General features: G+C 42.3%; 1 protein-coding gene across 3 annotated transcripts in view; it reads right to left on the reverse strand.

Moving 5' to 3' along the window:
• The window catches only part of LOC135101989 (gamma-aminobutyric acid receptor alpha-like), a 115,422-nt gene that overhangs the window by 85,665 nt on the left and 15,627 nt on the right, over positions 1-14,130 (reverse strand). The window contains exon 2 of one of the 3 annotated variants that reach the window (XM_064006558.1): positions 9,037-9,101. The exons of the other annotated variants lie outside the window; for them this stretch is intronic. The gene's annotated coding sequence lies outside the window, so the exon portion shown is untranslated. The remainder of the gene's footprint in view (positions 1-9,036; positions 9,102-14,130) is intronic. 3 annotated transcript variants of the gene reach the window in all.

Here is a 14,130-nt window from a genome sequence, read left to right on the forward strand (position 1 = left end):
ACATATTTATGTAAGGTCACCACTTGCAAGGAAATTATATATGATGAAAGAAAATTAGAAAGATGGATATAGTTTTTTTTCCAATCCCATCCATTATTACTGTCTAATGGGTGATGATATTGAATTTATATTGAATCTATACATTCAGTCATAACCTTCACTCCGTCACCATCCAGCGTATGAGAACATGATAACTTAAGAAAATAAGGAAAGCTGCAAGAAAGCACCAGGCCTACACGTGGCAATCCCTATTTAAGACATAGTTAACATCCTTTGATTAACAAGCAACTCTGAATATCCTTTTTACCTTCCTTACTCAACGGGCACCCATCGACATTCTTTGTAGTACATAACTTCACTGAATAAACACAACATTGCAGGCTCAAAAACCTCTGAACAGGTCGGTCCACTACTCCTTTCTCTATCTGTGCTGTCTTTGGAAACTATACTTAAAACCTAGCCAAATACTCCTTATCAATAAAATATGTCAATATCCTTCAAGATCTAACTCCCCTCGTGACTTCTGCTGGTTCCTAGCCAACAAAAAAAAAAAAATCTCAATAAGTTAACTTCCTTTTCCCACCTTTCTTTCAACCTGATGGCACCACTGCCATCCCATCTACATCTGAAGCTGAATTATTCGTTCAAACCTTTGCTAAAAACTCAGTCTTAGATGATTTATGGTTTGATCCTCCCTCTCCTCCATCCTCCCACTACTTCATGTTACCCATTAAGATCCTTCGCAGTGATATTTTCCGTCCCTTCGCTGGCCTTAAGCTTCGGAAGGCTTATGGACCTGATGAGGTACCTCCTATTGTTCTCCGAAACTGTACCACTGTGCTTGCACCTTGCCTAGTCAAACTCTTCCAACTCTGTCTGTTAACATCTACCTTTCCTTATTGCTGAAAGTTTGCCTACATTCAGCCCGTTCCCAAAAAAGGGTGACCACTCTAATCCCTCAAATTACCGTCTCATCAAGACTATTTCCTAAAACCACAGAGATGATTGGTCATATTCTAATGATGGTTCTTCTTATTAAGATGCAGATTACGTGTCAAACTGTCACATGAATCACAAAAAACAGCCTTCAAAACCTTACCAATTCGCAGCACATCCTGTTAAATGTAAGATATGAGACGACGATATGCTGAGGAATACGATCTCAACAAGTTTCGTGTTTAAAAGTGTGTTAATTCTGTATTGCTCGGAAGTTTTCCCCTTTCATCTCTATCTAATCAGTCCCGTTACATTACTTTTATATTATTGTTTTATTTTAAAAATCTATTTATTTTTGCGTGTTTATATGTTATTCAGTTTTCAATCTGCCTATCTCTCAGTCAGTCAGTACATTCGCCCATCCGTCTCTCTCTCTCTCTCTCTCTCTCTCTCTCTCTCTCTCTCTCTCTCTCTCTCTCTCTCTCTCTCTCTCTCTCTCTCTCTCAACTTAAAAATTCTCCCTAAAGTTGAGGGGTAACATTATATTCAGGTAATATCATGTTTGTATATGATTAGATTTTCTCCCACTAATGAGAGAGAGAGAGAGAGAGAGAGAGAGAGAGAGAGAGAGAGAGAGAGAGAGAGAGAGAGAGAGAGAGAGAGAGAGAGAGAGAGAGAGAGAGAGAGAGTTATATAAAAAACAGGGCACAACAGACCTTGCGGTCCACATGAGAAGACCTGACCTAGAACTACTTAGATGATAGTAGAAGAAAAGGACAGGAAAGCAGAAGGCTCTCTCCCCACCCTCCACTCCCTCCATCATAAGCCGTACAGGAAAATAAGTCGGAAAGAAATACCTTACGGGGTTAGAGAAGGAAAAACCCGAAGGAAATTTCATAGGAAAGAAAGAAAATAGATGAAGTGAGGCGCGCCCATTTCTTGAAGGCAAGTAAGTTAATCACTAACAAACAAACGCTGTTAGCCGGGGATTGCAGGCAAAATATTTATCAAAGACGGCGTTTAAAAGTCTCTACGGTGTTGCAGTCTATCACGTCTCGAGGAAGCCCATTCCGTAGATTTACTACTCGGTGGAAAAAATTATATTTTCTTTTATTTATGAGAGTTGAAGGATTTATCAACAATTTTGCAGCGTTTCCTCGCGTGTAATTTGAAGAGTCTATCGTGAAGTATTTACTGCAGTCCATGTTATCAATGCCTTTGGTGATTTTAAACACTTGCGTTAAGTCGCCTCCTAGTCTTCTTTGTGTTAATGGAAATAGATTCAATTCTTTAAGACGCTCTTCGTATGATTTGAGAGAGAGAGAGAGAGAGAGAGAGAGAGAGAGAGAGAGAGAGAGAGAGAGAGAGAGAGAGAGAGAGAGAGAGAGAGAGAAACACGACACTGGAAGACATATGTACTGTACATATATAAATACATACATACATATTTACATTAGAAAAATCACTGAAAATTAAATTGAAATGACTATGATGAAAAATGGATAATATAGTTGTGTGTGTGTGTGTGTGTGTGTGTGTGTGTGTGTGTGTGTGTGTGTTTTGCATTTTTAGTGACTATTCCTTGCCATCAGATAGGGTGGTGATGACAAAGGTTGTTTGTCTAAGCCTGGAGGAGGAGGAGGAGGAGGAGGAGGAGGAGGAGGAGGAAGAGGAGGAGGAGGAGGATGTTATAGAGAGAGAGACTAATAGAGATACGTATCAGCGTGGCAGCAAAATACAAAAAATTTACAAGTCAGATGAGATTATCTTACCCTCTTTTCTCTCTCTCTCTCTCTCTCTCTCTCTCTCTCTCTCTCCTCTCTCTCTCTCTCTCTCTCTCTCTCTCTCTCTCTCTCTCTCTCCCTCTGACACTCCTGTTCATCACGCCTCTTTTAACCCTCCATTTACCATTCCTATGCTAACTTTCGATCTCCCGGGAAATCACTCCGACTTAAGTTTATTTATTGCCTGAGATATTATTAAACAGAAAAAAAAAGTGATCAGCGTCATATTACAAAGTGTTTACTACATAACTTCCTTCTACATTTTTTTTTTTTTTGTGCGTGTTGGGGGGGGAAGTGAGGCTAATCTTACGGCATGACGGAAAGTGACAAACTACGCCACTATTTTGCGTTCATTAGTAAACAATCAGAATTTTCAGTGCCATTTTATGAAAGCAAAAAAAAAAAAAAAACGTTTACGTACTTTATCTTCACTACTTTATAATGTATTCTACCGGGAGCTGTCTGTGATTCCAAGACTGCATCACCACGGGGAGCAACACTCATGAGAGCTTCACTAATCATCTCCGAGTCCTTTGAAAATAATCCCGATGAGAGAATAAAATGTTCATAAAGGAAGTCATCATGAAATATTGATTTAACTGCTATTTTATTTATTGTTGCTGCATTTTAATTGCGCGTATTTATCTTTAATTTTCATTTCGCTTTTAACCTTCGTCTTTAATAATAAATCGTGATGTTTTTCTCTTCTTATAATACTGTACTAAGAATTTTTCCACTTTTTTTTATATATATTTATTTTACCGATTCTATTTACATATTTCAATTAATTTGTGTATCATTTTCAATTTCGGTGAATAAATTACCACTATTGCTCTGTGTATATGTTGAGGGGGAGGGGGGTCCCTGCCTTACATCTCCCACGAATCTGAACAAGGCGGGGCAACACTGTTCTGTCCTCACCTGCCACACCCTCCACCTCTCCACCCATACCCACCCACTCTCCAAGCCACTCCTCCCCGCCATCCATTGCACCTTCCATCAACGAGTTAATTTTTCTCCTCTTTCTTTCCTCTCCCAGCCCTGCCTCTCCTTCCAGCACCTTTTTATAAGCATTTCTTTTAATTTTACATATTGCCTCTTACTTGCGTTCCCTTTGGCGTGATGCAAAGAGTCCGCCAGTACATAGAGGCGGTGCAGCAGGTCGTGATGGTGAACGTAGTATAGACGGCTGGACATCGGAGCGTGGAGGGAAAAGTGACTAGGAAAGAATTTTTTTTTTTTTTATGTAGGAAGGATACTAGCCAAGGGCAACAAAAATCTAATAAAAAAAAATGCCCACTGAAATGCCAGTCCCATAAAAGGGTCAAAGCAGTGATCAAAAATTGGTGGATAAGTGTCTTGAAACCTCCCTCTTGAAGGAATTCAAGTCATAGGAAGCTGGAAATACAGAAACAGGCAGGGAGTTCCAGAGTTTACCAGAGAAAGGGATGAATGATTGAAAATACTGGTTAACTCTTGCGTTAGAGAGGTGGACAGAATAGGGGTAAGAGAAAGAAGAAAGTCTTGTGCAGCAAGGCCGCGGAAGGAGGGGAGGCATGCAGTTAGCAAGATCAGAAGAGCAGTTAGCATGAAAATAGCGGTAGAAGACAGCTAGATATGCAACATTGCGGCGGTGAGAGAGAGGCTGAAGACAGTCAGTTAGAGGAGAGGAGTTGATGAGACGAAAAGCTTTTGATTCCACCCTGTCTAGAAGAGCAGTATGAGTGGAACCCCCCCAGACATGTGAAGCATACTCCATACATGGACGGATAAGGCCCTTGTACAGAGTTAGCAGCTTGGGGGGTGAGAAAAACTGGCGGAGACGTCTCAGAACACCTAACTTCATAGAAGCTGTTTTAGCTAGAGATGAGATGTGAAGTTTCCAGTCCAGATTAAAAGTAAAGGACAGACCGAGGATGTTCAGTGTAGAAGAGGGGGACAGTTGAGTGTCATTGAAGAAGAGGGGATAGTTGTCTGGAAGGTTGTGTCGAGTTGATAGATGGAGGAATTGAGTTTTTGAGGCATTGAACAATACCAAGTTTGCTCTGCCCCAATCAGAAATTTTAGAAAGATCAGAAGTCAGGCGTTCTGTGGCTTCCCTGCGTGATATGTTTACCTCCTGAAGGTTTGGACGTCTATGAAAAGACGTGGAAAAGTGCAGGGTGGTATCATCAGCGTAGGAGTGGATAGGACAAGAAGTTTGGTTTAGAAGATCATTAATGAATAATAAGAAGAGAGTGGATGACAGGACAGAACCCTGAGGAACAGCACTGTTAATAGATTTAGGAGAAGAACAGTGACCGTCTACCACGGCAGCAATAGAACGGTCAGAAAGGAAACTTGAGATGAAGTTACAGAGAGAAGGATAGAAACCGTAGGAGGGTAGTTTGGAAATCAAAGCTTTGTGCCAGACTCTATCAAAGGCTTTTGATATGTCCAAGGCAACAGCAAAAGTTTCACCAAAATCTCTAAAAGAGGATGACCAAGACTCAGTAAGGAAAGCCAGAAGATCACCAGTAGAGCGGCCTTGACGGAACCCATACTGGCGATCAGATAGAAAGTTGTGAAGTGATAGATGTTTAAGAATCTTCCTGTTGAGGATAGATTCAAAAACTTTAGATAAGCAGGAAATTAAAGCAATAGGACGGTAGTTTGAGGGATTAGAGCGGTCACCCTTTTTAGGAACAGGTTGAATGTAGGCAAACTTCCAGCAAAAAGGAAAGGTAGATGTTGACAGACAGAGCTGAAACAGTTTGACTAGGCAAGGTGCAAGCACGGAGGCACAGTTTCGGAGAACAATAGGAGGGACCCCATCAGGTCCATAAGCCTTCCGAGGGTTTAGGCCAGCGAGGGCATGGAAAACATCTTTGCGAAGAATTTTAATAGGTGGCATGAAGTAGTCAGAGGGTGGAGGAGAGGGAGGAACAAGCCCAGATTCGTCCAAGGTAGAGTTTTTAGCAAAGGTTTGAGCAAAGAGTTCAGCTTTAGAAATAGATGTGATAGCAGTGGTGCCATCTGGTTGAAGTAGAGGAGGGAAAGAAGAAGAAGCAAAGTTATTGGAAATATTTTTGGCTAGATGCCAGAAATCACGAGGAGAGTTAGATCTTAAAAGGTTTTGACATTTTCTGTTAATGAAGGAGTTTTTGGCTAGTTGGAGAACAGACTTGGCATGGTTCCGGGCAGAAATATAAAGTGCATGAGATTCTGGTGATGGAAGGCTTAAGTACCTTTTGTGGGCCACCTCTCTATCATGTACGAGTATAGCACGAGAACAAGCTGTGTTAAACCAAGGTTTAGAAGGTTTAGGACGAGAAAAAAAAGTGAGGAATGTACGCCTCCATGCCAGACACTATCACCTCTGTTATGCGCTCAGCACACAAAGACGGGTCTCTGACACGGAAGCAGTAGTCATTCCAAGGAAAATCAGCAAAATACCTCCTCAGATCCCCCCAACTAGCAGAGGCAAAACGCCAGAGGCACCTTCGCTTAGGGGGATCCTGAGGAGGGATTGGAGTGATAGGACAAGATAAAGATATGAGATTGTGATTGGAGGAGCCCAACGGAGAAGAAAGGGTGACAGCATAAGCAGAAGGGTTAGAGGTCAGGAAAAGGTCAAGAATGTTGGGCGTATCTCCAAGACGGTCAGGAATACGAGTAGGGTGTTGCACCAATTCCTCTAGGTCATGGAGGATAGCAAAGTTGTAGGCTAGTTCACCAGGATGGTCAGTGAAGGGAGAGGAAAGCCAAAGCTGGTGGTGAACATTGAAGTCTCCAAGAATGGAGATCTCTGCAAAAGGGAAGAGGGTCAGAATGTGCTCCACTTTGGAAGTTAAGTAGTCAAAGAATTTCTTATAGTCAGAGGAGTTAGGAGAGAGGTATACAGCACAGATAAATTTAGTATGAGAATGACTCTGTAGTCGTAGCCAGATGGTGGAAAACTCGGAAGATTCAAGAGCGTGGGCACGAGAGCAGGTTAAGTCATTGCGCACATAAACGCAGCATCCAGCTTTGGATCGAAAATGAGGATAGAGAAAGTAGGAGGGAACAGAAAAGGGGCTACTGTCAGTTGCCTCAGACACCTGAATTTCAGTGAGGAAAAGAAGATGAGGTTTAGAAGAGGAGAGGTGGTGTTCTACAGATTGAAAATTAGATCTTAGACCGCGAATGTTGCAGAAGTTAATGAAGAAAAAGTTGAGGGGGATGTCAAGACACTTAGGGTCGTCGATAGAAAGGCAGTCCGACCTGGGGACATTTATGGTCCCCTCCCCAGATGGGGACTCCGAGGCTGGTGTAGGAGTCGCCATGATTTTAAAATTTTTGAGTGAAGGGTGTGTGTGTTATTAGGTGCTTGTAGTTTTGTGTGGAGGAAGAGAGTTGTCTTTAGAGGGCAGGCTGTGACTGCCCCCTTGTGTTGTGAGACACAAAGGGAAACGTTCAGTGAGGTCACAGCTGGGTTTAATGATAAGTTTACAGCACCCCCTGAACAGTGCTTTAGACACCCACTAGGAGTAATTATCGTTTCGGCAGGTGTCTACTGCCTTGTTTCGTGTGTTTTCTTTTTCTTTCTATCTCTTTCTTTTATGTAACAGGGTTTCTGGCCAAGGGCAACAAAAAGACGGTGAAATGAATACATAAATAAATAAAAGAGTCACTGAAGATGCCACTCCCAAAAGAACGGTAAAAAGAAAAAAAAAAAACATCTACAATTATGAAGAGAAGGAAGTGCCTGGAAACTTCGCCCTTGAAAGAGCTTAAGTCATTGACAATATAGGTAAAATAGAACCAGGCAGAGAGCTCTAGAGTTTACCAGCAAAAGCGATGGAAGTGTGTGTGTGTGTGTGTGTAAGATCACTAGAGGGAGGAAAGTCGAGGCGTGGGATGAAAAAATTACTGTAAAATTGACTAAGTTATGGAGCAGCAGCAGCAACAACAACAACAAGGTTACACTCACGGCGCTGGCTTAAGCTTACGAGAAAGACGCTACTTCCCCTACCGAGAAACTGTAGAGAGTCAGGACCAAAGTAAGAGATACAACAAAGACCGCGCCAAGACTCCACCACAGCACCCCACAGAGAACAGGACTGCGTGGCGTGTCTATATAGTAATAATGGCTATGCTCGTGTCTCCCTCAGCCTTCACCCAGCGCTGGTTTCAGAACGCACACCTCGCCACCCAATTTTCACCTGTCGCCTCGCAGCTCCTCCCGCCCCACTGGCCGCCATCACTCCCTTGTCGTCTCTTCCTTCCCCTTATCATCGCCACCGCCCATGCCCATCGCCGCCGCCCACACTACCTCATCACTACCGTCTTCACCAACCACTTTTTTTCTTTTTTTTACGTCTTTAACTCCTCCTCCTCCTCCTCTTCCTCTTCCTCTTCCTCCTCCTCCTCCTCCTCCTCCTCCTCCTTCTCTTCCTCCTCCTCATATCATTTCATTTTCTTTTCAGTCCACCTTCAAGTTTCAACACGTGTTCCCTTCGTCATGATCTAAAACAGGCTGCAAGTTACTGATAGCTACTCATTTTTTTCCTTCCATTCTGTCGCTACCATCAGTAGTATACTATCCCAGTCACCACCACCACTACCATCATCACAACGTCGCAACTACTATTCTTTTCTTTTTTTCCAGCATTCTATCATCACCATCACCAGTATACTATTATTATCACCACTATTATCATCCTTTACCATTAACCTCCTATTACCACCACTATCACCACCACTTCCATCATCACCACGCATGTTCATCAGTGACAATAACTTCTAAAGCGAACTACAAGGTGTTATGTATGTTATAGTGTCATTCCCACCCCACCTGCCGTGTTCTCCTCGTCACTACTAACTAACACCGTCAGTTCCTTCACGCGAGCACCAGTATCTTGTGCAGCATCGCGCCCATCGCTTATCACTCCCATCACTGGTCGATATCACCCTAATTACTCGTCCCTGTCCCACCGCTGGTTCTTGTTATCACCACCCATCCCTGCACCACCACCACCACCAGCACACACACACACACATACATACACAGTTTCTCACACGTCCAGCAAAATTAATCATCATCACCACAGTAAAATCACAAATTATGTCACACCATACTCATTACATCACAGAGCTATTACAACTAAACCCCCTTGTCACCACCATCACCGCTATAGAATAACAAAATATGCCACACCGCACTCACCACATTACAGAACCACAGATAGATAAATAGATAGATATAGATACTTTATAGACCACAACTGATCAAATTACATAAAAAGATGTTTTGGTAAAAGATAACATGCATGGTTCAAGTATACATTAAAATTACAGTAAAACGCTGATGTGTGCTTTACGGACGTGGCGCAGGTGTCGTGAAAAGACAAACGAAGCACACTGACAAAGAAAAAAATAAAAACATAATAAAACTTAAGAACATGGCACGAAAATGAAGTTGAACAGTAAAGTAAAAGATTAAACAAAAAAAATCAAACAAAAAAAACCTGAATAGAATCATGTTACCCAAGATGCAGAACACGATAAAACGAAACTTTCCAAAACCAAAATGAAACATACACAGGAAACACAACAATAAAATAAAATGGAGGAGTAAAACAAAAAAAAGTTAGAACAAAATATAAAACAAAACCCGAATAAAAAACACCATGCAGAACCTGATAAAACGAAACGGAAATCAATAATTCAAAAGATCTTCTCTAAAAAAAACAAAATGAAAGACACATAGAGCAATATAATAATAATAATATAAGTGAGAGGCCGGAGCACAAAACATGTATAGTTAGAGGTATTTACAGGTAGCATGGTAGATGTGACAGACAGTGCCGTAATCTCTTCTTTCTATAAACAAACTTTCCATGATAGTAATGTTGAGCTGTCGGCGTAAGGCTGCGGTGCGGGGGCAATGCTTAATGACGTGTCTGTCTGTCTGTACCTGTAACCACAAACACAGTCTCTCCTCCATGGGCAGACGATCTCTCCCACACCTATTTCAGCGGCCCTTCTCCACTGCGACACATACAACTACACCATCACCACCACCATCACCACATCCACCATCGCCAATAACAACACCAGACACATGCACCACCACCGCCACCACCGCCACCATCAGCATCCCATTAAACCCAACAAGCAAAATGGAAGAAAAAAGAACTCCCTTGATTTTCCCTCACGAGTACATTATTTTCCTCGCCAGGGAGCCGCCCGTCACTTAGCACTCTGGCAGGTACCCCGGGTCGCCGCCACCTGCCTGAGGCCCTCCCCCCCGCTGAGACGCTCCTACCGGGACACACACCTACGTACCCTCTCCCTTCATTTATCCAGATGTCGCCACGTGTTAGGCAGCGTGAGTTGTTGACCTTTTCGCTGGTCTGTTTGCCGCGTTGCGGGAGTGAGGCAAGGTAAGGTAAGGCAAGGCAGAAGGGAAGGAAAGACAATGTAAATGTAAGACAGGAGGGAGTGAAGGCGAGAACTCATTGTGAGGAAAGATTATAAAGGGCACTACAAGATTCACTTCCTTGACTACAGCACGAAAATTACAGCAGATGATTGCTGTTGGTGTTACTCTCACTCACTTTTCTATATAGGAGGAGCTTCGCCCATGAAAAAAAAAAAAAAAAGTGAAGTGAAAAACATCTAATCGAAGGTGCCGGTCCCTAAGGAAGACAGTTCGAAAGTAAGAGCAAAATTAAAGTGATGTGTTGAAACTCCTCTTGAACAGTACATCAGGACGGAGGAAATACAGAAGCAGCTTATGATAAATACTGTAATACATAATGAGTTTTATAAGATATTCCCATAGGCAAGATGAACTTTAAGTACGGTGGTGAGAGAGAGAGAGAGAGAGAGAGAGAGAGAGAGAGAGAGAGAGAGAGAGAGAGAGAGAGAGAGAGAGAGAGAGAGGGGGGGGGGGATAGGAAGGAAAAGGAATCGGATTAGATAGAGGCTCAAGTTTCCAGCTGATTTACTCTTTACGTCGGCACTCCCTGCGTCTGGATCTTCCTGCTGCTGACCCCCCCCCTCATCCTCCTCCTCCTCCTCCTCTTCCTCCTCCTCCTCCTCCTCCTCCTTCTTCTTCTCCTCCTCCTCCCCCTCCTTCTCCTTCTCCTCTTCTTCCTACCCGAAAAACTCCTCCTTCTCTTCCTCCTATGCTAACTCCTGCTCCTCCTGTTATTCCTGCCCCTACCCCTGCCCTTCCTCCTCTTCCTTCTATCCTAACTTCTCCTTCTCCTCTTCTTTTTCCTCTTTCTACCCTAATACTTCCTCTTTTTCTTATCCAAACTCCTCCTTCTCTACCTCCTCTTGTTCTTCCTATCCTAATCCCTCCTCCTCCTCCTCTTCCTCCACACAAGATATTAGATAACGTTTTAATTACTAATTGAGGCTAGAGTAGAGCAACAGAAGCTCACCACAGTAAGGAAAAAATACACCCCCCTAAAATTTTAACTTGGCCAGATTACACTACTGGAAATTTCCTTTACAAACTGTGCCTCGTGTGCCTCGCTTGTCTTGTGTTGGGCGTCTGCCATTAGTACGTCATTGATAGGTATAGGGAACTTATTGTGCTGCTCTGGTGCCTTGAAGTAGGATGGGTGGGTAGGTGTGTGTGTGTGTGTGTGTGTGTGTGTGTGTGTGTGTGTGTGTGTGTGTGTGTAGGGTTGGGGGGATAAGTGGGTGGAGAAGGAAAGGAGGGAAGGTTGTAAGGATGTGTGAAAACAAGTTGAGGTGAATGAAGGTGTTTTTTGTTTACTACTACTACTACTACTACTACTACCACCACCCACTACTGCCTACTACTACTACTACTACTACTACTACCATCACCACCCCCATTAATTAACACATACGTCAGCGATAAAAAGGAAAAAAGTCAGAGAGAAAGAAAGAAAGAAGGAAGGAAAGCGCCACGTGACACTGTTCTCGTATGCAGTGAAATTACTCTCGCTGCAGTGTCTCCTGTAATCACCCCCTCAGCGCTGCTATCTCTCTATCTCACTGGGTCATCGGTGAGGGTGTATCTACTGTGTTACATTCAGGACGTCTACTTCGCCTCTCACTCCTCCCTCCTGCCGGTAAGTCATTCTCTCTAACGCACTTGCACCGAAAAATAAATAGATAGTCGTAATAAGTGTACTGATTTAAGAGTTTTTTTTAAGAGTAGACATTAGTGCCTCACCTCTAACTCCTCCTTGTTGCCGGCAAATCATTCTTTCTAACACACTTGCACTGAAAAATAGCCATTACAAAACTACAAATACAAAGACTAGCTGGAATAGATGTACTGCCTTGAGATTTTTTTGTTTTTAAGAGGACTAGATATATTACTACCTCGCATCTCACTCCTCCCTGTCTCCAGTTAAGTCTCTCTTCCTAACACACTTGCGCCGAAATATAAACATTACATCACAGATACAAATACTACCTGGAATAAATGTACTGTCTTGAAGTTTTTTTTTTTTTTTTCTTTCTTTTTTAGAGGACCAGTTTACTACCTCGTCTTCTACTCCTTCCTCCTGCCGGCAAGTCATTTTTTCCTAACACATACAACCTGCACTGAATGAGAAGCAAACATTACGGGACTACAAATTGAAAGACCCGCTGGAATTTTTTTTTTTTTCCTTTAAAAAGACTAGACAGTTCATTTAAAGTCCCTCTACTCAACAAATCCATAAAAAAAATAAATAATAAAAAAACACATATTACGATACTAAATATTACAAAGACCCACTGGAATAAATGTACTTAAAATTATTGTTATTGTTGTAGTTGTTGTTGTTGTTGTTATTGTTTTCAAGAGGACTAGCCAGTTTATGCAAAGCTCCTCTTCCTGACACACCTGCACATAATAACAGACAATACAAGACTACATATATAAAGATCCACTGCAGTAAATGTATTGCCTTAGAATTTTTTTTTTAACCCTTTGACTGTTGTGGCTTCCTTGAGCTTAAAATCAAATAGTCTAGTATGAATATAACATGGAAAGACACCAATGGCAGAAAAAGGGACGTTATCTGTTAGTTTCAACCTTTTAGTGTTTTTTATTATATTTGTGCTCAGTGAAATGGTTTAAAATTGCTCATAAAAAGTCTTAAGTGTCCTGTTATCATTAGTAGTCAGTGCTGGTTCAAGACTCTCCGTAAGCTATCCAAACTTAACACTCCTCTTATCTGTTCGGGAGCTTACCAACATGGGAAGCATTTTAAGTTGGATAATTTACGAAAACACTGTGGAATTGGCCCTAATGCCTTACCAATGCCAATTTTTTGTACGCTTCCTAACGAAAAGCAGCGGCCAAAGTTGACTGTGGAATCTGATCACGGCTGAAGCACTTTTGTTGTTTAGCTAGCAAACGAAAAAGGATGACTCTTGAACTGGCCCAAAGGGTTAAAAGGACTAGGCAGTTTACTTAACCCTTTCACTGCTACAGCTTCCCCTCAGCTTGCTATTATAGTCTGGTATAAGTTTAGACAACGATTCTGAAAGACAATACTCACAGCAAAGGGTGTCATCGAATATCTAGTAAAGCTTTTTAGTGCTTGCAGTTTAATTTTTTGATGAATAAAAATACCTATGGTTCGTTAAAATAAAACTGGAAATCCCTTCAGTTGTCAAAGGGTTAATATCAGTGTTGTATGATTATAAACACAACAAAGGTCTTCATGTTTTAAAGACACACGCTATACAGCTGACAAGTGACGCCACAGACCCCAGGGAAGTTTTTAAAGAGGTCTCAGGAGTTTCTTCAATATAAGTTTGTATGATTCTAAACACAGCAAGGACTTCAATGCCTTAAAGACACACAGTTGCCCGAAAATGTGAAACCACAGACTCCAGTGAATTTCAGAATGTCTATAAAAGTTAGGGAAATGGACAGTGGCTCGCTTGTGGAGGAGGAGGAGGAGGAGGAGGAGGAGGAGGAGGAGAAGGAGGAGGACATGGAGAGGAGAAGGATGGAGAGGGGAGAAAAGGACACTAAAGTCTTTCGTTGTGTTACTCCTCCATTCCTTCTTGCCTCCCTCATAATTACGGAGAAAGAGGCGGCAGGCGGAGGAGGAGGAGAAGAAGCGAGGAGAATGGAGGAGAAAAGAAGAAACAGCGTCTTCAATTGTCCTATCCTCTCATTCCTTCCTGCCTCACTCGGAACCAAGACATGGAAGAGGAAGAGGAGGAGACGGAAGAGAAGGAGAGGGAGATAGGAAGAGAAAAGGAGATGGAGAGGGATCGAGGAAGGAGGAAATGAAAAAAAAAAAACTCTTCTGTTGTGTTATCCTCTCATTCCTCACTGCCTCATAATCTGAAGACGATGAAAGAAAAGTGGGAAGAGAAGATAGAGCAAGATGGAGTAAGAATGCAGAAGAAGGAGGAAGAGAAGGAACGAGGAAGAGGAAGAAGAGAGGAAGAA

Source organism: Scylla paramamosain, chromosome 7 (genome assembly GCF_035594125.1).
Source record: "Scylla paramamosain isolate STU-SP2022 chromosome 7, ASM3559412v1, whole genome shotgun sequence".
Taxonomy (NCBI): Eukaryota; Metazoa; Arthropoda; class Malacostraca; order Decapoda; family Portunidae; genus Scylla; species Scylla paramamosain.